Raw genomic sequence first — 27853 nt, forward strand, 5'->3', positions numbered from 1 at the left:
GAAATGTGACTATGAATTACAATAATCACTTGGTCTTTCCCACAGGAAGTGAAAGAAATTAGAGAAAATTAGATTTTACTGAGCTAATGAGGCACACAGTAAAAGGTTTAGTTTTGCTTTCACTTTTTTATTGAAGCAAGCAATGTGAAATTGCAGCTAATTTTGTAATCACTTTCATCTACTTAAGTCATAAATCAGATAAATGTGAAAGTCAACTGAAAATCCTGTAAGATAAAAGGGATAGGGAGAAGGATCTAGCATTCACTGGGTATCTATTATTAATATATTTGTTTTAACCCTCACAATAATCTTATAAATAAATATTATTGTAATCTTACAGATGAGTAAAGTAGGTTCGGTGGACTTAAATACCACCCCCAGTTTCACAAAGCTAGTACATTACAGAGGCAGGAGTCAAGGTCTGTATTCTTATAATGTGAACCATGCTGCTACTGCCCTACTGTAGAATTAGTCCACTGTAACAAATGGTCATTCGACCTTTATTTCTATGTGTATTTTATCTCTTTGTGGTCTTTACCACTATGTGTACTTAAACTCTAATTTATGATAGAAGTCATTTTAATCTGTGCCAAACCTTATTTCATTTGTGACCATACGGCAGCTTCTTTTCTGGAAAATATGTGGAATATTTTCAATTTGTATCATGTTCTTTGGATTTTCTAAAGAGCAGAAAACACTTAAAATTCAATTTTTGCCTACACACCTGGAATGCAATTTAAAAAGATGTCTACAATAACATTCATGTTCTTCCATGTGAATTGCTGAGCAGGAAGGAAGAAGCACTGAAATGAAATCTGGTAACAAACCATGATACCATGAACCAAATAGCCATCTTACCCAATGCAGTCCATAACTTAAGGGGATACACATTGTAGGTAGTGATTAAGATCATGGATTTTGAAATCAAGATGACCTGTGGATTACTCTATTTCATTAAATCTAAGACACTGTTGACTGTGAAAACTAACATTGCTTTATAATGAAGGAAAAAGTGCCAGCAGATAATTTTAAGATACCTTTGATTGCATGATGCATCCTGACTTCAGAAGAGTTCAATTTGGGGGGAAAAAAAGAATGAATGCAGAATTGATGGCATGAGGCAGCCATATCATATAAACTATAAACATTATAGGGGCTGAAACAAGATAAAAATTTATTCCTCAGTTACTAATGTACATAATGGTTGTTACTTATTGTGGCTGTCATCTCCTTTTGAGAACTGATTCAGGGATCCAGATTCTTTCCATTTTGGGTCTGGCCCATCTTTAATATATGACTTCCAGGATCCTGGTGATTATCTGCATGAAGATGGTGGGAGGGAAAAGAACCTGGGGGATTATACCTGAGAACTGTGTATGAACCAGGGCTGGGAATGAAATTTATCACTAGCACTCACATTTCATTGTTGGAATTCATTCACAATGTCACAAAGCAAGCTGGGCAACTTCATCAAGGCACATGCCCACAAAGAAAAGGAATCGCGTTTGGTGCAGAGTTGAGCTCTACCATGACCTACCAAGTTAGTGTGCTCTCCAGCATCCATGATTCTCTCCCCTCACAGACACATGCAAGACTGTTTCCGGCCTCATTTTGGCTGGATGGATCACTCAGTGGACATACCAAGGGCAGCTGCCCTAAAGAAACACCCAGATCTACCCTGGACTCTCTGTGTGCAAGATCTTAGCATTTATTGTCTTAAGGCTTTGAGATTTGGTAATGTCGTATGTTTATTACTATAGCATAGTTTAGTCCAATGTGCTTCATAAACTCAGGTTCCTCATTTTATTTGTTAAAGATAACAATGATTACATCACAGAGTAGCTGTAGGGATTAAATGTGGCATAACATCTAAGCATTGAGTATAGTGCCTGGCATGTAACAGTGTAATCAATAAGTAAAATGTATTACTCTGATTTTCATAAAATCGTTACCAACTTTTGAATGTGGAATCTTTACTCTCATTTTACTTCCATCTTGTGTAAATATTTAAATAATTAACTTCATGTTATACTTACAAACTAATTTTTACTTAGCTTACTTCATCTTTTAAATTTTCTGGGAAAGAAAAATCCCCTAACATAGGCTTCAGATAAAATTAGAGTGTTTTGGAATCCTTCATATGATAGTATGCCAAGATGTTCTGTTTATAGACACCAAGAATAACGTTGGTAATTGTGTGAGAGTTCTGGTGCTTCACTTAGGATGAACACAAATTGACAGAAGTTCAATCTTCAGCTACTCTAGAGAATTTATCCTAAACTCAAACCCTATTAAAGTTTTCAGAACCCATGAGAAAGCAATGAATTTGCTCCAGAAAGATGACAATAGTTTTGAGTTTAAATATGCCTTAACTCCATGCTGATAATACTCTATTTCCACTGTGAGACCACCACCTCATTTTAGATGTGAAGCCAAGATTCATGCCAAAGTGTGCTATAGGGAAAAGGTGAGACCAATAAATGTCTTATCACACATGAAACTAAAGGGGAAGCATATCTTATAATCGGCTGAAATACACCTACAATTCAAGAAAAAATTTTAAAAAGTGAAACTAGACCATATTTTGATGTTATTATGGATTGAATACGTGTACATGGAAATAGAATGAGTGGGACAAAATGAGAATTTAGGGTCAAAACAGTTTTGCCTTTTTGTTTTGTTTTGTTTCATGGCCATTCCTACTTTTTTTTTTTTCTTTTCTTTTTTTGATATAATTGACATTGTCAAAGTTCCATTCTTAGGGCAAAAGTGTAGATTAAGTTTTAAACTTTGAAAAGTGCACAACAGATATTATCCAAAGCAAAATTATTATTCAAAAATAATTTCAGTTTATAAAATTCCTCAAATACCCAGGTGTATTTTGGGGCGAATGGCTATAAATACAGATTACCCATCTGCTGTTGTCTTTGAAAAATTTGCTGCTTTTTACTGTGATTTTATTTCTCCTTTGCTTTCATGCTGTCATCAACTTCAAAGTGAGGACCTTACACAGTAAAGATATGCAAAGGATACAGAAGTTTATGTAAATCAGGCCCAGCGTGTACTGATTTTTAGATACAGCTACTACTCAATTTTACAACATACAGTCATTGTACTTTTGTATTTTTCTAAACTAAATTATGAAAATCAGTAATTTAAGTGATTCCGGTAAAAGAGTTCAAACTTTACCTATTTCAACCATTTGAATATTTTACTTTCATTTCAGTGAAATTATTCTCACTTTTAAAAGTGGTAATTTTGTGGGTTTTTTTGTTTTTTGCTTTGTGCAAAGCAGTAAAGTATGTATATTCCTGAGACTGATTACTACAGAAAAACATTTTATTCTTTATAGTTTGTAACCTTTTCCTATAAGATCATATTAAGATTTCTAAAAGTTGTCTATACACTGAAGATGAAATAATTACTTTATTTTTATAAAGATGATATTTTTTCATACCTATCAAATATAAAATACCCAGATGTGAAAAAATGGCACATTTCATATTGTTGGGGAGGAAGACATTTTCCTCTACCCTTCTAGTTTCTTCTGGCTCTTCTAAGAATTAAGTTGGCATGGTACAGATTAACAGGAGAAAATCAAACGAAAGTCTGACAGCATGTACACATAGGAAAGATCCAGAAAAACAGTAACTCACCAAAATGGTTAAAGCTCTCACCTTAAATATCATCTTCCCCTAAAGACAAAAGAGGATGTCGGGGGTAGTGGTTTGGGACTTCAAAGGGGAGGAAGGCATTGAGATCGAGATGGAAAGCAAATGTTTGGTAAACAAATGTTTACTGGGTCATGAAGAGAAAACTGAACAGAAAAATTAATTCTAACAGGAATTTTTTTGCTTTGTTCCTCCCTGTCTAACATACCTAATTCATGCTATAGTTATCTATGGTGATAGCTCCCTTCCTGGGACAGGTCCTCTGTCTATATTCTTTTAGGCAATTAAGGGGAAGGTCAACGTTTTATCCTGAGTCTTTGTGGACTTGATTGTTTTCAGTTCAAAGTAATCCAAACAGACATTTTAGGGTGGCAAATTTTCCTTCCCTACAATATACATGATGATTTTTTATCATTGTATGTTTTACAAGTTATTCTTGAAGCTGGTCATCTCAGACATGTTAGGCATGAAATTGTTAATTGCAGAGACAAGATTTTTGGCATGCAAAAGCAACTTCTGTTTTGAAACTAGCTCTTTTACTTTATATGTTTATAACAAAATATGCAATAAACTTGTGTGAAGTTTAATATTTGAAGACCTTCCTAAAGCTAATGATTAAAATCACATTGAAATAATTACACGAAAAGGGTAGTTACTCTTTCCTCACATATTATAGGAGTTATCTGTGAGATACTGTTTGTTCAAATTACCATTTGGACTTACATTTATTATTCTCTATATGTCAAATAATAATTAGTACCATTTTTTTTTTTTTTTTTTTTTTTTTTTTTATGCGTTACGCGGGCCTCTCACTGCCGTGGCCTCTCCCGTTGTGGAGGACAGGCTCCGGACGCGCAGGCTCAGCGGCCATGGCTCACGGGCCCAGCCGCTCCGCGGCACGTGGGATCCTCCCAGACCGGGGCACGAACCCGCGTCCCCTGCATCGGCAGGCGGACTCTCAACCACTGCGCCACCAGGGAAGCCCAGTACCATTTTTATTAACTGGAGATATATTAAAATTTCACCTCTAGGTCCACTCTGAATAGTTTGTGAAACTGTCAGAAATTTTTTAGTGAACTAATGAAAGCCCATTTCCTGGATATCTCTAGTTATAAGACTTCTTGGGATATCTCCAGTTATAAGACTTCTCTTAACACATTGTAGTGAAAAACTGACTTGAAAGATTTCATGAAATATTCACAAACTTTTGTTTTAACTTCTAAAAGATGGTTAATGAAGGTAACTTACTTGTAATCCTTTTAAATTCCTTTTCATTTTTTTAAACTTCTTCATTCTCTTTTCCTTCCTCCTCAAATTTATTCTAAGGCAAGAAAACTATGAACATAAAGGCAAAATCTTTTGTCCATGAATTCCATAAGCTTTCTAGTGAGAAAAGATGTTCTACTTAAATATTTAAAGTGAAACCAAGTTAAAATGCAAAAACTGTCGTTGAAATTAACATTGCAAAATGTAAGGACTTCTTGAATTTCACTAAATATCATTTAAAATTTTTTTTTATTATTTTTTTTTTGCGGTACACGGGCCTCTGACTGTTGTGGCCTCTCCCGTTGCGGAGCACAGGCTCTGGACGCACAGGCTCAGCAGCCATGGCTCATAGGCCTAGCTGCTCCGTGGCATGTGGGATCTTCCCGGACTGGGGCACGAACCCGTGTCCCCTGCATCGGCAGGCGGACTCTCAACCACTGCGCCACCAGGGAAGCCCTAAATATCCTTTATCTTTAGAATGGTGACCTTAAAAACAGTTACACATTTTGGTTTTTACTTTCAAGGGCTACTTGTCAACCATTTTCCATTTTCCAAGTTGAATTCTGTTTTGTGGTTGCCCTTTAATCACTGAAGGTCCCTTTTTATCATTTCCGCACTAATTGGTATTAAAACACTTGACAATTTATTGTGATTTAAGTTTCATCAGCTTGCATCTCTTTCCCCACTAGATGATTAACAAAGATGTTAAATAAGATTACAACCTAATAAAAATGCCCTCTGTACCCTGACAGCATCTCTCCTCAGCTAGGTAACAATATGTTGTCTTGATGGAAGCAAAACATGGTTTCAGCCTGTGTCCTGTGAAGAATTAGGCTGTTTGTCCTAGATAATTTGAAGATTTATAATCTCCCTTCAGGATATGATACGTGTAAGTTGAGAGTAAAATTGTCTTTTATTTAATTGATATAAATTTATATTAGTATTTGTATAAAATTAAGCTTCTTAATTATTCAGCTTTTAAAATATGAACCTTATTTCTAAAAAAAAGGAATTTCATACACATGCATACACACACACACACACACACACACACACACAGCACTTAAGATATAGATACTTTTAAAGCTAATTTATAATTTCAATTTATACTTTTCAATTTCTTGAAGACACCTTAAGGTGGATTTACTCTGAAAGGTGGGCTTCAATTAACTTCATCTTAGGCTGACAATTCTTGCACCCTTTTTAGAAACAGCTTTATTGAGATAAAACTTATATGTTATAAAATTCACCCTGTTAAAATGTACAACTCGGGGGTTTTTTTCCATATATATTCACTGTTGTTCAACACTCATATCTTTTAGCTGTATCCTATAAACTTTCATATGCTGTTGTTGCAACATTTTTAATATTACTTGACTATACTATTGATTATAACTTGTATATTTACTTCTTGCTTTATACAGACATTCTTAACATGATTGTAAGTTCATTATTGGCTGGACATATATGCTTATAAAGGGATGCTTAATTGGAAGTTCTGAGTGCAGCAACAAGGTAAAATAGATGTGAAATGTCAAAGTGCATATGAGTCAGATCACATTAAGCTGAGTTTATAAAAGAAATACCCCAAATTCTTTTATACAACTCATTGTCTCACACCCATATACTGTCCTTAGACCCTGAGAGGCGGAGCCTTTATCTAGGGCTGTATGTCTCAGAGATTGCACTGAGTTGAATAGAATCCCCCCAAAATTCATGTCTAGCCAGAACCTCAGAATGTAATCTTATTTGTAAATAGGGTCTTTGCTGATATTATCAAGTTGAGATCATAATGGATTAGCATGTGCCCCCTAAGTCTCATATAACTGGTGTCCTTATAAAAAGAAGAAAATGTTGTATTGATACATCACATAGACCCATGAATTTTGTAAATTATTTATAATGAAATGGTTTTATAGACAGAACTCTCTGAAAAACTATTGACTTGGGGACCCACACAGCCTAGGAATGGCCCAGCCACACCCATATTAAATACCAGAAACTAGGGGGAAAGAGAATTTGTAAAGATGGTTGTTTGAAGAGATATGTCCCCTACAACTCACCCATCTAAACTTCCAACAGAAAACAAGACCATTTTCTCCTTCTCTTCAAGATAAGATGTTGGATTTCCATGTGATAAATAGAAGAGCTTAGTACATATCCTCTAGATTTTGGAGGGGCATACTTGTGTCTGATATATGGTTGAGGAGTCTGAAAGCAAGAAGCTGTTTGCATTGGCCTGGGGCAAGCACGAAATAGATGATAAATAGAGATACAGATGGAGATGGAAATGGAGATGGAGATGGGGAGAGGGGGAGAGAGAGAGATTCAGAGAGAAACAAGACTTTGTTGAGAAGTAACTGAACTCCCACAAAATGTAGAATAAAGATTGATTTAGAGTTTTCTGTGGCCCTATGACAACCTGCAGGAGAGAAGAAAGAGCTGCATGGGAATCATTTAGGAATTTCATGTCTTAACAGAGAAGAAGCTAGGGGTTGACCATTGAGCATCTGATTCCTAGAGGCAATCACAAAAAAATAAACACCAAAAAAACAGGTCCATTCCATTTAAGGGAAAAAATAAAGAAAGACCAATAACAATGTTAATTTCTCCAAAGACCATAAGTAATAAATACCCCATGGGAGAATGTGAGATTTAAGTTTGCATCAGGCCTAGAGGTCACAAATAAGATTTGAAAGTATCAGTCAATAAAGAACTTTCTGCTACCCTTACTACTGCTCCCTCCCTTTGCTTTTTCCAGGAAGGTGAAAATGGCATCTAGTAGCAAAGGTGGAAATAAGCATGAAAAAAGAAAATCAACACTCTCTTTATACAGACCAAGCCACACCTAGGTGAGAAAAAAAAGTCACCTTCATCCTGTTAATTATTTGCTGAATTGAGACTGTTTGTAACTTAAAATGGGAGTTACAAAACCTTTTTTATTTTTTTAACTGAGAGTGATCTGTAATGCTGAGGGGCTCCCTGAGTGTCATCCTGTGATGAAAGACAAGCTACTCTTTAAAAGATTTCAACAGTATGTGGGGGAAAAAATGAATTCCTTTTGGTTACATTCCTTGAGTTTTGTTAATTAGGGATACCAGTCAAAATATGTTTTAACTAATATAGCAGAGGTTATGCTTTGCTAACACATAGCATGATACAGGCCATGGAATACAGTGCTAAATGGAAGGAGGGAATTAAAATTTTCTCTAAAGTTTTTACAATACATTTTCTTTCCTTCTAGCTTAGATTTCACAACCCAGTAATTCAAGCTCTCCCTGAAGAATCTCTAAACAAACTTGACCTGATATCTTTTCATCCCACCTGCCCTGCAAGGATTTAATGTTGGGTAAATCTCTTTGTCTGTACACAGACTTCTGAGGTTGCTGGAGAAAATCATACACCTGAGCCAACTGGTGGCACTACACATTCATGGTCACCTGTTTGATCGCTGTCTAACAGCGATTTCAATTGAATTATGTTTCGCTAGGCAATGTTTCTTTTCATTTCCTACAAGAGGTATTTTATCGTATACACTTGTCTCTCTTTCTTCCAAAATCTCTTTTATTCTCAATAGATGAGCTAGGTCTTCATTTCACAATGAAAATAGAGTACATTGACAAGTAAAACCTAGTTCCGGCTTCCAAAAAACCAGCAACCCTATAAGCACCAGCACACACGTTCCTTTCATTAAAAATGGAAATTCTCTCACCAACATCGGGCCCATATTTGCTCCTGTATTTATGAGTGTTGTCCTGCCCTGACTCTTTAGGATGTAACATTATTAATTAACCCATATTCCTTTAGAATATCAAACTTCCCCTTTTACCCAGGAAACTTTTCTATCTTCATGTGAGTTTGTTCAAATTCCCCAAACAATAGCAAATAGAAAAAAGGAAAAAGCAAGTTCTTACATGTTAAAAAAAAAAAAATACAACAATGATAATACACACACACAAACATCAGGAAAAGAGTACAGAAATAAATAAAAACAGAAACAGATACTCGTATTGCTGGCAGGAATGTGAATTATTCAACTTCCATTGGGAGACATTTTTGACAATACCTGTCAAATTTACAAAAGCGTATATCCTTTTCCCTGTAATCCTAAATCTGGGAATGATCATACAATATTTTTACATACATGAATGGAATATGCACAAGTTTATTTATTGCAATATTGTCAGTGATAAAACCATGTGAGTCAAATCAATCTACTGCTTAAAGCCTGCAATGGTTCTAGCATTTCACTCAAAGAATTATTCAAGTATTGCCAGTGGCTGCTCCTTGGTTTTTTCTTCATCGTCTACCATTCTCCCTTCACTTAACTGTGCTCTAGGCACAATGTCTTTCTCTTCTTCCAACATAGGAGGTATGTGCTGTAATAAGCCCCTTCCCTTTGATTGGAACAGCGTTCCCATATTACCTGTCTCTTCCATCTAGAATATAAATTCCATGAAGGTTTTAATCTTTATCTGGCTTGTTCACTGATAAAGTTCTGAGATAATCCTGATACATAGTAGGCACTTAATAAATGTTTGTTGAATTAACGAATAATCCCAGATAATCCTTTAAAGCTGAGTATTTAAAAAAATATAGTAAATATCTAAAACATAGTACTACACACTACAAAAAAAGTCAAACAATGATTATACTTTTTTTTTTTTTGCGGTACGTGGGCCTCTCACTGTTGTGGCCTCGCCCGTTGCGGAGCACAGGCTCCAGATGCGCAGGCTCAGTGGCCATGGCTCACGGGCCCAGCTGCTACGCGGCACGTGGGATCTTCCCGGACCGAGGCACGAACCCACGTCCCCTGCATCGGCAGGCGGACTCTCAACCACTGCGCCACCAGGGAAGCCCAATGATTATACTTTTTATGTATATCTATAAGACATGTTAAATGAAAAAAGAAAAGGATACTGAAAGTGGTATATATTACATCTGTATAAATTGTGGAAAAAGAATATATTCATTTATAGTTGCTTGCATTTTCATTTAAAAACCCTAGACATACATTAAGATATTAAAAATTTTAATAATTGTTCTCACACCCATTGTTTTGAACTTAGTCACATGGCCATACCTAATTGCCAGGGGAGCTGAAAAATGTTGGCTAGCTGGACAGCCTTGAATTCAGCTATTCATTAGGATGGAAAATGAGGAATGAGGTTTTATGGAAAGCTGGAAGTCTCCTCTATGGTCTTTAAAAAGTACTATAAATCTACATAGGCCACAGAGTATAAATATCCTGATTTGTCCCAGAATTTCTAAAACTCAGGGGGTTTTTTTCTTTTTTTTTTTTAGTCCAGTACTTGAATGGCAACTGCTACTTAAACCCTTAGATAATGCCAAGTGCTGAAAGTTCCCCCTTGTCTTGTGTCTTCCTTTGAATTATTCATAGAACTCTACCATGCTGCTGCTGTTAATATCTCCAAAATGCCTGCCCAGCCTTTACGTAATCCTTTCCACAAACGTGCCTTTCCGCAGGTTTTGAATTTTACAGGTTTCAAATAACTTGGTCTATTTCAATAGCAGCTGAATATTCCTTCCTGCCACTTATTTGCCTGAATCCTAGGAACCTTGTATATAACCTAGGGTATATGTTTTTGGTGTCTCATCTTCTATCGTTTTGCTAGTCACTTCCAGCCCTAATTTAAATCTGGCTGCTTCCTGAACAAACTTCTTTGCCTGCATGCCTCTCAAGTAACACAGGGTCAGGAAAAGAAAAATTATCTCCTTGCTCCCCATTGTCACTTTCAAGTCATTTCTCATTTCTCTTTCCAAAAAATGTAGATCCTTTGACATCTGACAAAGTCCCATCAACAACCTACATCCTGGTCCCACAACTTTATTCATTGAAGATCTTAGCTCCTGCCCCACTCTTTTTCTCTGTGACTCTGCCGCATATGTGGGTGTTCCTTCTGACATCTTGACATTTAGTGTTTTGATAAGTCTATCAATTGGAGTCTCTACAGGAAACATTATCACCCCTTATGATTTGTAGGAAGAGGTTTTAATGAAAACAACTTATGTAAGGGAAGACAGTTATAGGAAAAATGGTGAAATAGCCTGCAAAAAAATCAAATAAAAACAAAAGGAAAACAGAAAAAGAAAACAGCAAACAAGCAAGCAAGCAAGCAAGCAAGAATACAATAACTAAGACAGAACGCAGGAGGAAAATAAAGATTATGTAGACAAAGAGTCAGATCTCAGTCCTGCCATTTATCAGCTATGGACTGTGATTTACATCATGAGCAAGGCTCCATGGGTACAATTTTGGTCCTGGGTTGACCAATCCAGCTCTTCCTTCTGAACATGAAAACTCCTAAATTTTCCTGGTAAGTTTGTAGTTCATAGACCTGTGTCAAAGACAGGAACTTTTGAAGAAAATTACCACACATTTCTCAGTGCTGTGCTGCCTAAGACGCTGTCCAAAACTAAGATAAGTGTATTCACCCAAACACTCTGTAGAGCCCAGATGTCACGGATCTCACTCATCTGTGATTATACATAAGGTTGTATCCCCATTTAATCACTAAATCTATGACAGATCAAGAACTTTTAATCCTCTTTGCTGAAAATTACTTCTCAAAGAGCACTAAAAAAGATGAGTAACCAGTCTCTCAGTCACAGTTGATCCTGTTTTCTCCCCATTTTCTAGCTCCCACTTACCCATTTCAGCTACCTTAGTATCTGTGCACTGGCTCACACTACTCTCTGAACTTTTTTCAGTCAGGATTTTTGAATCAGTGATCTTTCCCACTTTGGCTTACAGCTTAGATACTACCTTCTCAGAGCAGACTCACTACCTGTCTTACTCAAACAAAGTAGGTCTTCTCTACCCTGTGACATTATAGATTCGGGTAACATTTTAAACAGACCTTGTTATAATTTGAAATAGTTAATTTTCTGTTTACCTATTTAAAGTTTTAAATAGTTAAGTTTTACTTACTTAAAGTTTTCCTCCCCTTACTAAGTTATTAACCCCCTGTGGAGAAGAAGACTGTCTTGCTTACTGCTGAATTCCCATGGTCCGGCACTATGTGGTCCTTTAAACATCATGTATAGGTTGTTTCTATCATACATGTGACCTGAGATAAAAACTGTAAAATTCAGTAGTAGCCTGTACTCACTATACAGCTATATCTATATATCATATGATATATATAGACAATAATATCGTCAAAAATGTATTGATCGAACATTCCTTTACATGTAGGAAAAGGCTCTGTATTTTGAGAAATCACAAATAAGAGGGTTATATGCTCTTTATTTGAAAAAATATCTTTTAGAATAGCCTTTTGAGAACAAAACATTTACCTTGTCTTTAGATTGGATAATACAGAAGCATTATATGCATTTCTGAGTTTTACTTGTTATTATTGCCAGAGTTTGAGCTCTCATACAACATATCACTCCATCAGATATGGAATAAAGAAATCCCATGTTTTTACCCTCAGGGCTTGAAGAGTGGAAATTCAGCCACTGAAAAATATAATTTTTATTAGAATGAAGGAGAAGCAAGTTCTATGTGTTTTCTTAAAAAACACATGCTTTTAATAGAAAAACACAACCGCCTAACAGTACAATGGCAATTACTACTGACTGATTATCTGGCATCCAACATATCTGCATTTTGTATTCAATTTCTTATGTTTTGTGTAATGATATTTGTTTACTTATTTATTAATGACAAGTTCCAGGGAATAATACCATGTCTTTTTTCTTTTTTGGCTAAGCACTTCAGGTTGTTGTGGCTGATAAAATATGATATCCTCAGCTGCTGTAATGAAGTCTACTCATAACTCTTTCCCTGAAGAATGGGCCCCTAATACTCCATAATCCATGAAGGATTCTCATATAGCATTATGGAGCTCTTAGGTCCAGAATATCAATAAAATCTGAAAAGGGGAATGTATGTTTGCTTTATGTCTCAGATTTCTGATATGTCCCATCAGATTCACTTTTTATTCTCTGTTCAAGGTACTGTATAATAACATTTTACCTTCAGAGCTGCTTGCAATTTTCATGCCAAACTTCTCCCTAAAAGTTTTACTAACCTAGAGACTTAGGAAGGGAAATAAAATGGACTAGGAAAGATTAGCCTCGTGGTCGATGTCTTTCTTTCAGTGATATGATTTTGACAAAGGAATTTCTATGATGTCAGAATCAAGCAGAAATTGTCAACTACTCAAATAACTGTAAATAGATAATAAATCTCTATATGACAACACTATTAAATGAGCCCTTTCACATAGATGTAAATGTCTATGTTTAATACCTTGTAAGTTTTTCTGATAACTATCTCAAAAGTTGTGGACAAGTGAGGTATCAAATTTCTCATTGTGCTGTAGTTAACTTTCTAAAATATGCCAGACAGATTTCCTATATTAGAAATATAGAGAGAGGAGTTTGGTTGTGACTTTGCTGGAACCTGATTCAGGATATAAGCAACTTATTTTTAAGAGAGTTGAGGCAGTAACACAGTCAGTGAAGCAATTCAATTCTGGTTTTAAGTTGGTGGTTTGAACTAGACCACCAAGTTTCCTTCCAGCTCAGACAGTGCATGGATCGGTCCATAATATTACACATAATCCATGGCATTTTATGAAACGCACTAATAATAGAGGCCAAAGCTAATGCCATTTGAGAGTTGAACAGGGAAACTATCAGTAGCTTGGTCTTACTTCAGGCTTGTAAATACTTGGAACTTTCAGCAAACTTTTAATAAAAGTTCCAAATCACTATGGGCTTGAATGTATGTAGCAATTTTATAGTCTTTTTAGTCTCTCTCCTCTTAGATAAGTACTTACGGGAATTTTGCTGATTAGCTAGTAAACTCTCAGCCTTAGGAAAAGCCTAAAAAAGAAAATGCTAAGTCAGGAAGGATTTTTTTTTTTAATATAAGGGGAAATGTTCTTATTTAGAGCAATAGGAAAAGCTATTGAATATTTTACCCTGAAAATGGTTTTACTAAATATCTATTTTCATTCAACAGAAAGCCTATTGAAACATCTAAGTAACACATACAAAATCAATTTATCAAGTAGCTATATTATCCTTGTGGGTATCATACATCCCAGTACTTTTGAATAGAGTTATCAAGAAATATTGGTTAAATCATTGCTAACAAAAGGTTTACATTTTTCTGTCTAATTTTTATTTTACATATATATGGAAATTATTTAGTGCATATTTAATAGATAAAATAATTTAAAAGAATAGAAAGTTTCTTGCTTAAATGTAAACTTGGTACAGAACATTTTAAAAGTAAAAATAGCTTATAAATTTGAGCATTGATTTGCATACAAAAATTACTGACAGTTAATGTGGGTCTGACTCTGGGAACATCCTGTAATTAGAGAATTGTGCTGGAAATATTTGAAGTTAAGGCTTTGTCATGAACTCCACTTCTTTTCCTTCTTATTGGAATAAGATTGTACATACAATTGTAGCACCTGAGCATTCCAAGTACCTACTGCTGTATAACAATCACCTCAGAATTTAGTGGCATAAAACCACAATCCTTTTATTATACTCAGAAGTCCTGTGGGTCAGGAGTTTGGACAGGTACCATAAGGATGGCATATCTCTGCTTCACAAGGCCTGAGCCTAAACTTGGAAACCTCAGCTACTGAGGAATAACTCAAAGGGCCAGAACTGGAATCATCTCGAGGATCTTGTAGTTGCATGTTTGGCACCTAGGTGGGATGACTCAGCCTGAGCTCAGATTGCTCTGCAGACCTGAGCTCTTACCTGAGTCTTCTCCACATGGCTTGGGCTTCCTCAAACTTTGGTGGCCTGAAGATAGTCAAACTTCTTCCATCATGTCCCTGGACTCCAAGAGCAAGTTTTCCATGGAACAAGGCAGAAGATACATGACTTCTTGACTTAGCCTTGAAAACCTCAGTCATTTCTACCATAATCTCCTGGTCAAAGAAATTATAAACCCACTCAGATACAAGGGGAGGGGGGCCCACCTCGCAATAAGATGATTGTCAAAAAATTTGTAGCCATATTTTAAAAGCAGCATTCCCTTCTATTTAAGAAATTATACTTTTAGTTAGTCTTACAGTCTATTTATTTATTCCCAATGAATCCACATATATTTTTATTTAACGGAAGTTAAACATATATATACATTTAAAGTTAATGGCAAGTTTTGAAAGCACAATCTGATTTCATTACTAATTTAACTGAATCGAGCAGCACTTCATGGGAAGAAGTTCATTCTCATCACTAGTTCTCATAGGTGGAACACTCTGGAATTGTGAAAGAAGCCTATTGGTATCTTTCCAGTATCTTCTCTTTCAGAGAGTATTTTAGGCTGATAATTTATCTTTTAGTTCTAGGCTTTCAAAATTTAGTAGTCCCCTGAAGAATTTCTTAGACCATGAAATCTCTCAGATAAGCCAATTCATAATTTTAATGGTAATAGAGACAGTTAAGATTGCCAAAGTAAAGATATTTACTTTCATATTGTCCCCCTTTGAAACGATATTTTTTCAAGGTCCAGGATGGTAAGCTTAGCTCCATATGAGACTTAGTTTCATATCATATTACTTCTTTCTTAGGGTTGCATATGACCCATGTCACATGTATGGGTCATATGCATTCGTTAGCAATAACAAACAAAAAGGGAAGTAAAGTGGGCAGTAAAGTAACAGTAATTATTTTGGGTTGGAGGGTGAAATGTACTGGAAAGAAAAAAAATTCACTATATCAAAAAATCATGAGTGAAGGAAAGAGAAACACTTTTATAATTGCCACTAGCAGGAGATTTCTGTGGCCAGAAGTAGAAGAGTGCTAGGCACCTACAGAAGTAAAAAACAAGACTGAACTAAGCAACCTTTTATATTTAAATTGTACAAGAGTGAATGTTAAAACCTGTCTTCTGCTGTATCTTGGTGAAGGGGAATGAGATTACATTCCAAATGCGTGCTCAAGACTCTCCTGGACGAAAAGGCAACAAGTAGTAGCAAGTGTGCTTTCATCCTCATGATTAGGGAGGATGGGAATTAACACTGTGATTGTGGTAAAATCCTTGATTATTCTGATCAGTTATAGGAAATACCCTAACTCCTTTCATAGTTTGTTAAATCAGGCTAAAATGACTACAAAATCCTTTCAAATGCTTCACATCCAGTTTGGAATGCAAATACTGAGAGCAACTGACTGTGTTAATTATAATACATTTACCTCTATTTCTTCAGTTAAGGTCCTAACATTTAATTCTCTATAGTATAACCTCAAGATTGACACCATGACAATTACATCATTTTCTAGACAATGAATTCTACATGATTTAAGTACATTGCCAACTAAGAATATTTGGAAGCTATAGTAGACATGGCAACGTGATGCCCAAATCCTGCCTCGTAGAAGGGCTCAATGACCAGCTTCCAGGAATGACAGCCTTCAGCTGCCAATCCAATCTGAGAAGTCATGTCCTTTCCAGGACATATATAGCCAATGTCTGATGGAGGAAGGCTATAAAATCCTGGATTATATGTCATTATATTTGGGACAACCCTGGTGGGTCATTTAGCACCAGCTCTCTTGTAGGTTCAGTCAAGGCTGTTGCCAGACCTGCATTGTAGCTGAACTTGTCCTTCTGCCCACTCTTGCTTCCTTCCTCTTCCTTTCCCAGGGGTTGATTTCTACCAACATCACACCCTAACAAACATCTTGCATTCTAAACTCCACTCCAGAATCAGTTTCTAGAAAACACAACCTTCAATAGAATCTAAAAAATTAAGGTTAATCAAACCCGAATATAAACGGTCAGAATACACTTAAACTTTTAAGATATGCAAAAACACATTCTACTAGAAAAGGAGTAACTTATTCTCTCTGTGAAAGAGCTTCTCCTCCAACTGATTATATCATTTTGAATTAAAATAACCCACTTGTCAATAACAGAAAGTGTCAGTGTCAATGTCAGTACACATTTCAAAAGTATACTTAGTACAGTGTATTGAGTAGAGGCTTGATAAATGTACATTGCCATGCTAGATAATGCTGCTGCCATATCACGTAGAGGTAAATAAAATTGTTAAAAGAGCTGTAAAATATATAACAGTTTTCCTTTGTGCAAGGTAAAAAACAAGTTTTAACAGCAACAAAAAACACTTAAAAATTTTTCTTTAATGTAAACAAACTGCAGTTCTCCTTAAAGGCAGCTAGCGAGTTACAGATTCTTTTCAGTGACTTAAAATGAAAAGGGGCAGACTAATGTGGAACCTATAATGGAAATAATTGACCAAGGTGAACAAAGAGTCAGACATTACTCTTTGTGAAGTAGAAAAATGTCAAGTTTTATCATTTACTTTCTTTCCACGTTTCTTCTTAGTTCAGTATTTTATTTGTTTTTGAGTGTATGTGGTTTTGAGGTACGTTTTTCATTTCTCCAGTCTTTATTTTTCACAGTTGTTATTACCCTTGAGTGCTCCCCAGGCAGAAAAACAAGACTTCTTTGGAGTGACATACACTGAACCCAAGCCCTACAGGATTTCAACGAATTAATGCCCCGCTGTATATATGTACCCTAGCTAAAATTACGTAAGATATAAGGAAGCAATCCTCAATAACTAAGAACCGACAGACACTACAAACATGGTATTATATGCCAAGGAACTTTAGATAATAGAACTGTCTCTGATAATGAGTATAAAATTAAAAACATGAGAAAATAATAACACATTGTGAAGCCAGATGTGTGATTTTGCAAAATAACAAAATAGATGTTCTAGAAATAAAAATGTCAGTATTGAAATGAAAACTCAGTGGAGAAAAAGGATTAAACAGCAGATCTGAGACAACTGCAGAGAGAATTGATGAACTGGGAAATATAAAAAGATGTTTACCAAAAGTCCTTGCAGAAAAATAAAGAAATGAAGGGCATAAAGAATAGGGTAAGAAGGTTCAGCATATAATAATGAGGCATTCCAGAAGCACAGAACAGAGAAAATGAGGGGGAAAAAGTATTCAAAGAGTTATAAACAAGGATTTTTCAGGTTCCTAAATTCCACAAATAATAATAAAGCCATATCCAGGATAGAAATTGAAGCTCTAGAATGACAGAGACAAAGTTTCTTAAAAATTGCTCTCATATATAGGAAAATTAAACTGACTGCCGACTCTGCAACAGGAAAGAAACAGAAGATACTGTGATACTATCTTAAAAACAATGAGAAAAAAATCATTCTCAGTGTGGAACACCATATTTATTTAAATGATCATTCAAAGCTGAAGCTGAAATAAACACATTTTCAGGGAAACAAATGCAGCTGTTATCGAGAATCACTAAAGGATGTATTTGAGAAAGAAGGGGATTTATCCCAGAAGAAATGAAGTGCCAGAAGCAGTGGGAGTAAAGATATTGGCAAACAAATGGGCACATGTAAATAACACTTTGCTATTTAAAACTGAATAGTAAAGCTACTTCTTTGAAAATAAATGTTTAATTTAGAATTCATAAACATGTAATAATAATGACTATTTGGTGAAACTAAGTAGAATTTAGAATGAATCAGGATCAAGGTCAAACTAAATACTAACTAGAAATGTGTCAAAGAAGGAATGACAGAATTTGACATTAGAATATCATGTCATAAATTTCTTAGTTTTGTGAGGATAACGTGAAAGATACTGATCACGTACAGACAAAATAAGCTGAATATGCATACACTCATTAAAATAATAGAGAAAGTATGTGTACGTGACAAAAAAAAAGAATGACAACCAATAGATGTGAACAGTGTTAAGAAGAAAAAAAAAGAAGCCCCCCCCCCCCCACCTACAAAAGAAAATAAAAAGGAAGGAAGCACAAAATGAGGTGGTGTCTAAATACATCAGAAATGTGAAAGCTAATGCATTTCAGGTTGATCAAAAACAAAATTTGTTTCTTTATTCTGTTTACAGAAGACATGACTACAATTTAAGAGCAAAGAAAATTTGTCACTACAAAGAAAACTAAAGGAATATCAAAAGAGACAAATTGAAAGCTAGTATATGTGAATAACAGAAAAATAGGTATTAAAGGCATTAAAGGAAAAATAAAACTCCCGATATAACAAGAACATAAATATTTTGAAATTTACGTGCAGCAAAAATATGACAGAATTACAATGAAGAAACTGACACATCCACAATCATACGGCAGATTTTTAACAATCTCTCACAGTAACTGATAAATAAGGAAAAATAAAATTTTTCTGAGTAGTAGAGAAAAAAAATCCACATTAACATGTATCCATGGCAAACAAAAACAGGGCCTATGTGATCACTTTTCAGCTTAAATAAACATGCCATAATACATGTAACTTTTATAAATAGATAAATATAATTTCTGAAAAAATGCATGGCTTAAATATTTAAATGGTTATACTATTACATTTACCAATCTTACATCTCCCCACTAATGCATAAAATTTGGGAGAAAATTTTGTATCTGTGATAGGAAAAAAATACAAAATTTAATTCTAGAAAAATTTCACTCTCTTTATTAGAGTTTTTCCCCTGAGGTAACTGAAACAGAAAACTTCTCTAACCTTTCTCTTCTCATCTTGATGAGGTAGCCTAGCATTGGATTTCATAAGCCTTACTTCATAACTGAAACTTATGATTCTGTATCTCTGCATATTATTAAAAAACATATTTCCTTATATTTTCAAAGCAAACACATAAACACTTTCCATCCCTGTTCCCCTCACCACCTGTTACCTCTCAGACTGATTCTCACACATATTCAGTTGCACATGGATAGTCTTTAAAAACAAATTTGTCTTGGTATTTTAATGTCTTGTTCAATTAAATCAATCTCTGGATTGATTTGAAATTATTAGGAGAGTTTCTTTTCGATAGGGAATCAAACAACTGCCAGCATTCCTAATCATAAATTTAAATGTCAAACAGGGAGCACTCACACTATTAAAAACAAAACAAAATAAAAAATTCTGAAAGAATTGATACCATGTCTAACATAACACAAGGTGTTAAATATTCACTCGTTACTAGACAGCTTTCAAGCCATGTCAAGCTCACACACAGATCCCGGGCGGCTGTCTTGGATGACATTTTATGGCATGTGCCCAAGAATGCTGCAGTTGTCTACTGCCTTGAAAACTTTTGCAATAACTGCAATACAAAGGCCATAATCAAAAAAAAAAACAAGAAAAGAAAACACAACACCGCTATCTTTCTAATCATCAACACATGTACAAGAAATTTTTTGAAAGGAAGACCTATATTTCAATATCTTCAAACAAAAATGATTGGCTTAGACATCCCCTACCATACTGGTGTTAAGTTGTTAAGGGGAAGAGTGCTGTGGAACTCTGGGGAGGGTCTCTCAATTCAAGATGTTTATAAGCCAAGTCGGTGACTTCCTGTCCATAGGTGGGGTTGTTTGTGTGCACTATGCATGAAGATGTAGCCGTGAGGAGAAGCTAAGAGTGTTGGAAGAGAAAAGGGTCTGAAACCACTGAAGTATATTATCCAACCTGCAGCAACCCCAATTTGAGACTCATTTTTCTGATATAATAAATGTCTACATTTGTAGGCCCGTGCTAGTTTTGCTTTCTGTAACTTGAAATCAAATGCATCCTAACAGATATAGTACCATTACTGAAAGAAACAGACATGGAATAATTTTTTTTGAACCAAACATTTTACCAGTATGTTACTGTAGAAAAGAAGTCAAAAGGTGCTGCCTATCTCTGTTTGAAACTTTTTGTCTGTGTTTGTGAAGAAGTTACATAGCTTCTCTGAGGCTTAATTTTTTAATTCTTCAAAAAGTAGTAATAATACCTCTTCTGAATTCCCATCCCTGAAGGTGTGAAATCTAATGATAACATCACATGTAAAGTGTTTTTTTTTCTTGAATTTAATCAGCTGTGAAATTCTATGTGGGCAAGAAGAATGTGAGTCATTAAATGTGAACAAAAAGGTAACAGCAGGAATAATGGGTTTTTGTTTTTATTTTTCTATTACCCCTGTTATAGTGGGGCTATAAGGCATCTAAACACCTTTTGGTTTGAAAGGAATCACACACAGGCGCGGTGGAGCCCTGCTTCCCTCTATTAGTAGCCCAAGAGTGTCTGATGGTATTGCCCCCACTCTCTGGCATCTACAGGCTCGCGTATGACACAGCTTGGACAATTAGATCCTTTCACTAGGACTTGGATTCGTCAAGAGTGAAACTGAACTGTCATGGGTAGTCGGTTTACTGACACAGCTGTGGAGAGGTTAAGGTCTGGCAGCCAGGACTAGTGTCTGGGAGCAAAGGCATCACCTCTTTCTACAGCCCACTCGGGAGCTCCGGTCTTGACTGCACCTTTTAGACTAAAAGCTGTCATATCTTCGATATGTTTAAGTTAGCCACAGGGGATTTCTGTTATTTGCAGTTAAGAAGCATCTGAGTACATCTAAAAGTTTTTAATGCATAATTTAAAATGTAAGGCAGATTAAAGATTTTATTTGTAAAAATTATGTCCTAGACTCTATAACTGTGTTCTAACCCTATTGTTCATGGAATACTTCATGATTTGAAACATTGAAAATGTGAAAGTTTAAAAAAAATAAATAGCATAATATTATCTACTTTTGTTTCCAGTTTTATTTAAATCAAACTTAGGTAAGAATATTAGCTATTTTACTAATATTGACGTTATTATCGTAGAAGATGATGAAAACTTGCTCGATTCAAAAGCAGATTAGTTTTATCTATCAATTTGAATAGAGTTCACTAAGCTTTTGTGTGAATCACAAGAAGGAAGGTGAGGAAATTGGAATAGCTTTCTACATATCATCCTGAGTCTTAAAATGTAATTTTCCTAAACACTTGTGTCGATGTTCTTTAAAAAGAAAAAATAGAGAAGTAGAGGAGGAAAAAGTAAAGACATTTTAAGGCTATTTTATAGACAGGTGGATGTGGTTGCATTATATAGTATGTATATTGTATTATGTTTTGGAAATGGTTGCAATAAAGACTCAAAAACAACTTCTCAAAGTATGATCCCAGCATAGCACCAACAGCATCACCTGGAAACTCGTAACAAATGAAAATTCTCAAACCTCAGCCTAGACCTACAGGCTCAAAAGCTCTGAAGGGGTCCCAGCAACTTCTGTTACAGTGAACACTCCAGGCTGTTCTGCTGCATGTTAAAGTTTGAAAACCGTCACTAGCCCGCACAGTTCGGTAAAAGAAAACCAAAAGTCATTCAACTCTGCTTCTGGTGATGCACCTCACACTCTGTTGTAATTTATTTGGTAGCAGGTCTATCTCCCCTAATTGATTATATTTATATCAGCAGTTATGTCTTCTGTGAATCTCTGTCACTTGCCAAAATATATCTATCAGATACCAAACTTAATATTTCAGATAAACTCCAAAAAAGGAAACAAACATTGACAATTGACTAAAGCTTTTTAATGCGTTATACAATAGCTATTGTCATATTTTTCTTCTCACTACTCTTATATTAATGAAAAAAAATGACAAAGGTTATCTTTGGGTATTTATCTATGGATGAGCTGTGTGTCAATACCAACAGTCTGATTGTAATACTTTCTAAAATAAAACCTGCCCTTACTTAGTCATTCATATTATATGGTAGAAATATTCTTATTTGTAAATTGATTTTACTATGATAAAGAAATATTCTTCAGCAGTATCTCAATCCAACTCAAAATGGTAGTGATGCACGTTAGCCGCAACTATTATGAAAAACATTGTTCTATTTTCCTGAAACAATCTGAAATCATGCAGAAAAAGTATTCATAGAGAAAAAGTAGGAGTAGTAGCTGCTTGTTTCACTCTGTTCTTGTTTTGTTTTGCTTCTGAGCTCAAAGTGAAGAAAGAGATGGTTATAGCACTCTAGTAAAATGTTTCTTCCTCAAAATCTTAATTTTTTTCCCTCGTGATAATTAAAGGAAAAAGAAGATATTTGCTGTTTCAAGGTACCAGTTGATTATATAGTTTAAAACAGCTTAACTATACCATTTCATACATACATTTAAGTAATTGCCAGTGTTCTTTGAAATAAAATTTAACTATGGGACCTTTTCAGTATTAACAGTTATGCATGAAGGAAATTAGGCACCTCCATATCCAGAGAACTAACAAGACATTGATCCAATAGGACTGTATGTGTTTCGTGTTTTGTATCTTATAACCTACAATTTAAAAGTAATGTATTTTCCACATCGTTTTATCAGCAAACTGTTAGAGATAAAATATTAGGACCAATGCCTCTGATTTCAATCACGGCATTCAAATTGGTTTCAGCTCGGTATAATAAATAACTTTGGGAGCCTAGGTATATGATGAAAATAAATTACCAACATTTACCAAAAGTAATTAAAAATAATTTATTTCTGCCACATGTGATTCCTTATATTCTCTTTAAAAACCTTTACTTAATTACACAAAATATATTTGTTCTTCGAAGAAGAAATGGAATATACTGCTAAATGCACAAATTAAAATGCAAAATAAATCTGTAATCATATGTCTTGCTGTATAACCTTCCAAATTTTGTCTATATGTATGTTTCTTTAAGAAAATACATAACATATATAAACCTACATCAACGATTCTTTAGAAAAAATATGACAGTAACGTGACTCCATGTGTTACAAATACACATATCTTTGTCATCATTTTTAATGGCTGGATAGTTTTCATGGAAGTATTATGTCATAATTTGCTTAATAAATCTTAGGTTGATAATATTAACTGGCTTTTTTCCCCTAAATTTAGGTATTTTAAACTCTGCCTTTCTATACTTCTATACATAGAGCTATGCAATTTATTTTCTTATGATACATTCTTAGAAATGCTTCCATGTCTTAAATATCTTTTTCTTTACTAAGACTTTATTTTTTAGAGCAGTTTTAGGATCACAGCAAAATCGAGGGGAAGATACAGAGACTTTCTCTGTACCTTTGGCCCCCACACATGTGTAGCTTCCCGTTATCCACATCCCCCATGAAAGTAGAAATTGGTACATTTATTATAACTGAAGAAACACTGACACATGGTAAGCACTCAAAGTCTATAGTTAACATTAGGGTTCACTCTTGGTGGTGTACATTCTGTGGGTTTAAACAAATGGATAAGGACATGTATCCATCATTATGGTACCATGCAGAGTATTTCCACCCCCCCGCCAACCCTCTGTGCTCTGCCTATTCATTCCTACTCCCCAGCCCCAACCTCTGATCTTATTGTTTCCATAATTTTGCCTTTTCCAGAATGTCATATAGTTGGAATCTTACAAAATGTAGCCTTTTCAGATTGCCTTCTTTCACTTAGTAAAATGCATTTAAATTCCTCCATGTCTTTCCATGGCTTGATAGCTCATTTTTTAGCCTTGAATAATAATATTCTACTGTCTGGATCAACCACATTTTATTCAACTGTTCACCTACTGAAGGACCTTGGTTGCTTTCAAGTTTTGGCAATTATGAATAAAGTGGCTATAAATATCTGTGGGCTGATTTTTGTGTGCACATAGTCTTCAACTCCTTTGGGTAAATAATAAGGAGTATGATTGCTGGAAGAATATGTTTAGTTTTGTGAGGAATGTTCAAACTGCCTTCCAAAGGGTCTGTACCATTTTGCATTTCAATCAGCAACATATGAGAGTTCTGTTGCTCCATATCCTTTGGCCATTCTAATACGTGTGTAGTGATATCTCATTGTTATTTTAATTTGCATTTTTCTGATAACATACGATGTGGAGAATCTTTTCCTATACTTATTTGTCATCTGTATAGCTTCTTTGGTGAGGTGTTTGTTAAGGTCTTTGGCCCATTTTTTGGGGGGGGGGTTGTTTTCTTATTTTTGAGCTTTAAGAATTCTTTGTATGTTCTGGATAACAATCCTTATCAGATATGTCTTTTGCAAATATATTCTCCCAGTCTGTGGTTTGTCTTCTCATTCTCTTGACATTGCCTTTTGCATAGCAGAAGTTTTTAACTTTAATGAAGTCCAGATGCACTGTTGTCTCCTACGCTTATAACGTGTTCAAGATTCCTTATTTGAACAGTAGACAGAAACGACACAAACTTTTGAAATATCCTATATTGTATGTTCATATTCCATGCTTTTATTTTCTCCCAGGGCAATAATCTTGTTGTTGTTGATTTATTAAAAAGCTATACTTTGACACAATAAAACCAATGTACAAATTGTAGATGATTCAAAAATTGAATTGAAATTTGAGATGATTCATATAATTATATTTATAATGGGTATAACTAAACAGAAACTTTAGAATCTTATATCAAGATAACTTTCTGCATCATCCTTTATGTTATCTGAATACACTGACAAAACAAATCATCAAATCATATGGTAAGGATGATTATTTTCTTCCAACTTACATTAGTGATTTTGAAGGCAGAGAGCTGAGTTTTCTCAGGCAGCAATCAAATCGAAAAGAAAGCCTAATGTTTGGGGGACAGTAGTAAATAGTAGTATGAGATTGCTCATGATTAAAATAGTGTCTTGTAATTTGTTCAGTATCATAGTGTGAGACAGGATATTGTGATACTTAAGAAAAGAGAATATATTGTACATGTACAAAATTTTTAATACAAAATTTGGATTATTTTATGACTGTGTCTGCTTTTCCATAATTAAACAATCCTATTTCATTGATCTATCAATGAACCAATGATACTGTAGACATTTTTTAGCATTCAGGAAAATTATATGCAAAACTATCAAGATTTCTAACTCAAGAGTTTAGTGTAACCTCTGCATTTTAAGGGAAAAAAAGCGTTTACTTACAAAAATGTAGGGGCTTCCCTGGTGGCACAGTGGTTGAGAGTCCGCCTGCCGATGCAGGGGACACGGGTTTGTGCCCCAGTCCGGGAAGATCCCACATGCCGCGGAGCGGCTGGGCCTGTGAGCCATGGCCACTGAGCCTGCGCGTCCGGAGCCTGTGCTCCGCAACGGAAGAGGCCACAACAGTGAGAGGCCCGCGTACCGCAAAAAAAAAAAAATGTAGAATCTTAAAATCTTCTGCTAAGGATGAGTAGAGTTTCAAGGCATGAGAGAGTGAGGGCTCAATAGGTGAGGATTATGTATGGAAAACTGTTTTTGTAGATGACAGGGAAACGTTTATCTCTGTTTGGGAGTATAATACTGGATGTCATAACCTGGAGAATATCTTGAAGTCAAATCTAGGAAAGCAATAATCCATGATTCTAGGAGGACAATTTACTAAGCACCCAAAATGAGGAAGGTAAACAGCCTATACATTCCATAGAGAGAAGCAAAATTATCCTTACTAAAAGATTCTGGTTATATTCCAGATCTGTGGAAAAGCCTGAAATAATTTTTTTATATATTCAATGAAAAGTTTATGATGATTAAATAAGTGTATTTTAGGGCTTCCCTGGTGGCGCAGTGGTTGAGAGTCCGCCTGCTGATGCAGGGGACACGGGTTCATGCCCTGGTCCGGGAAGATCCCACATGCTGCGGGGCGATTGGCCCGTGAGCCATGGCCGCTGAGCCTACGCGTCTGGAGCCTGTGCTCTGCAACAGGAGAGGCCACAACAGTGAGAGGCCCGTTTACCCCCCACCCAAAAATAAATTGTATTTTAAAAAGCTACCATGAAATAAAGCTATGAGATATATATTTCCATTATAAAAAAAGTTTACTTTTGGTAGGTTTCTTAGGATCTCCTTATCATCTGGTTTTAAACCGATCTGACAATTTTTTAAAATATTTATTTATTTTATTTATTCTTTTGGCTGCTTCGGGTCTTCGCTGCAGCGCACGGGCTTCTCTCTAGCTGTGGCATGAGGGTCTTCTCTCTCTAGTTGTGGCGCATGGGCTCCAGGGCTCGTGGGCTCTCTAGTTGAGGTGCACAAGCTCAGCAGTTGTGGCACGCGGGCTTAGTTGCCCCGAGGCATCTGGGATCTTAGTTCCCTGACTAGGGATCGAACTTGCGTCCCCTGCATTGGAAGGCGGATTCTTTACCGCTGGACCACCAGGGAAGTCCCCTCTACTGACAATTTATAACAGAAAAATGACAACAATGAAAACACATAAACAGTCATGCAAGTTAAGGATTAAGGTTCTGACAAACCTCTGCTCAAATATGGACTCTATAATTACCAGGTTGTGTGATCGTGAATAATGTAATTTTTTTTAAGACTCCCTTTTCTCATTTGTACAATAACAACTACTATGTCATTATATGTAATATAATTCTCTATGACGATGGAAATACCAGCATTTGAAGCAGGAATTTATAAAACAGAACAACTTCTCTTGGCATCCTTTGGAGAGATGTGCTGGCCTAGGGCACAGCTGGCCACACAGTGAGTCTGGAATTCTGCAAAATGACTCCAGCAGAGAAAAGCCTCTCCACTGTTGTTTTGTTTTTAATGAATCGAGCATGGGAGTGGACTTACGGGACTCAATGACAAAGAGAATGCTATAACAACAAAAATCTTGGAGAGAAACTCTTCAAGGAAGGATGGGAGAGCTGTCTGTAGTCCCTGGAGACTAAAGAACTGGGATCTTTCTCCCTTAAAGCTGAGGTCAAGAATAGCCTTTCCTCCTGGAAAGGAGAACCCCATTTTTCCAACCAGCTCTTCACCAGGCAATCCAGAGAGTGCTCCCAAGGTCATTTACTGGACAGTGCTGTTTGTGTATAAAGTGCACACTACACTGTTTGTATTTTCATAAAGAATTAATGAGGTCTATTTACAATAGCCCAGAGATGGATACAACCTAAGTGTCCATCATTGGATGAATGGATAAAGAAGATGTGGCACATATATACAATGGAATATTACTCAGCCATAAAAAGAAACGAAATTGAGCTATTTGTAATGAGGTGGATGGACCTAGAATCTGTCATACAGAGTGAAGTAAGTCAGAAAGAGAAAG

This window comes from Phocoena phocoena, chromosome 13, assembly GCF_963924675.1.
Source record: "Phocoena phocoena chromosome 13, mPhoPho1.1, whole genome shotgun sequence".
NCBI lineage: Eukaryota > Metazoa > Chordata > Mammalia > Artiodactyla > Phocoenidae > Phocoena > Phocoena phocoena.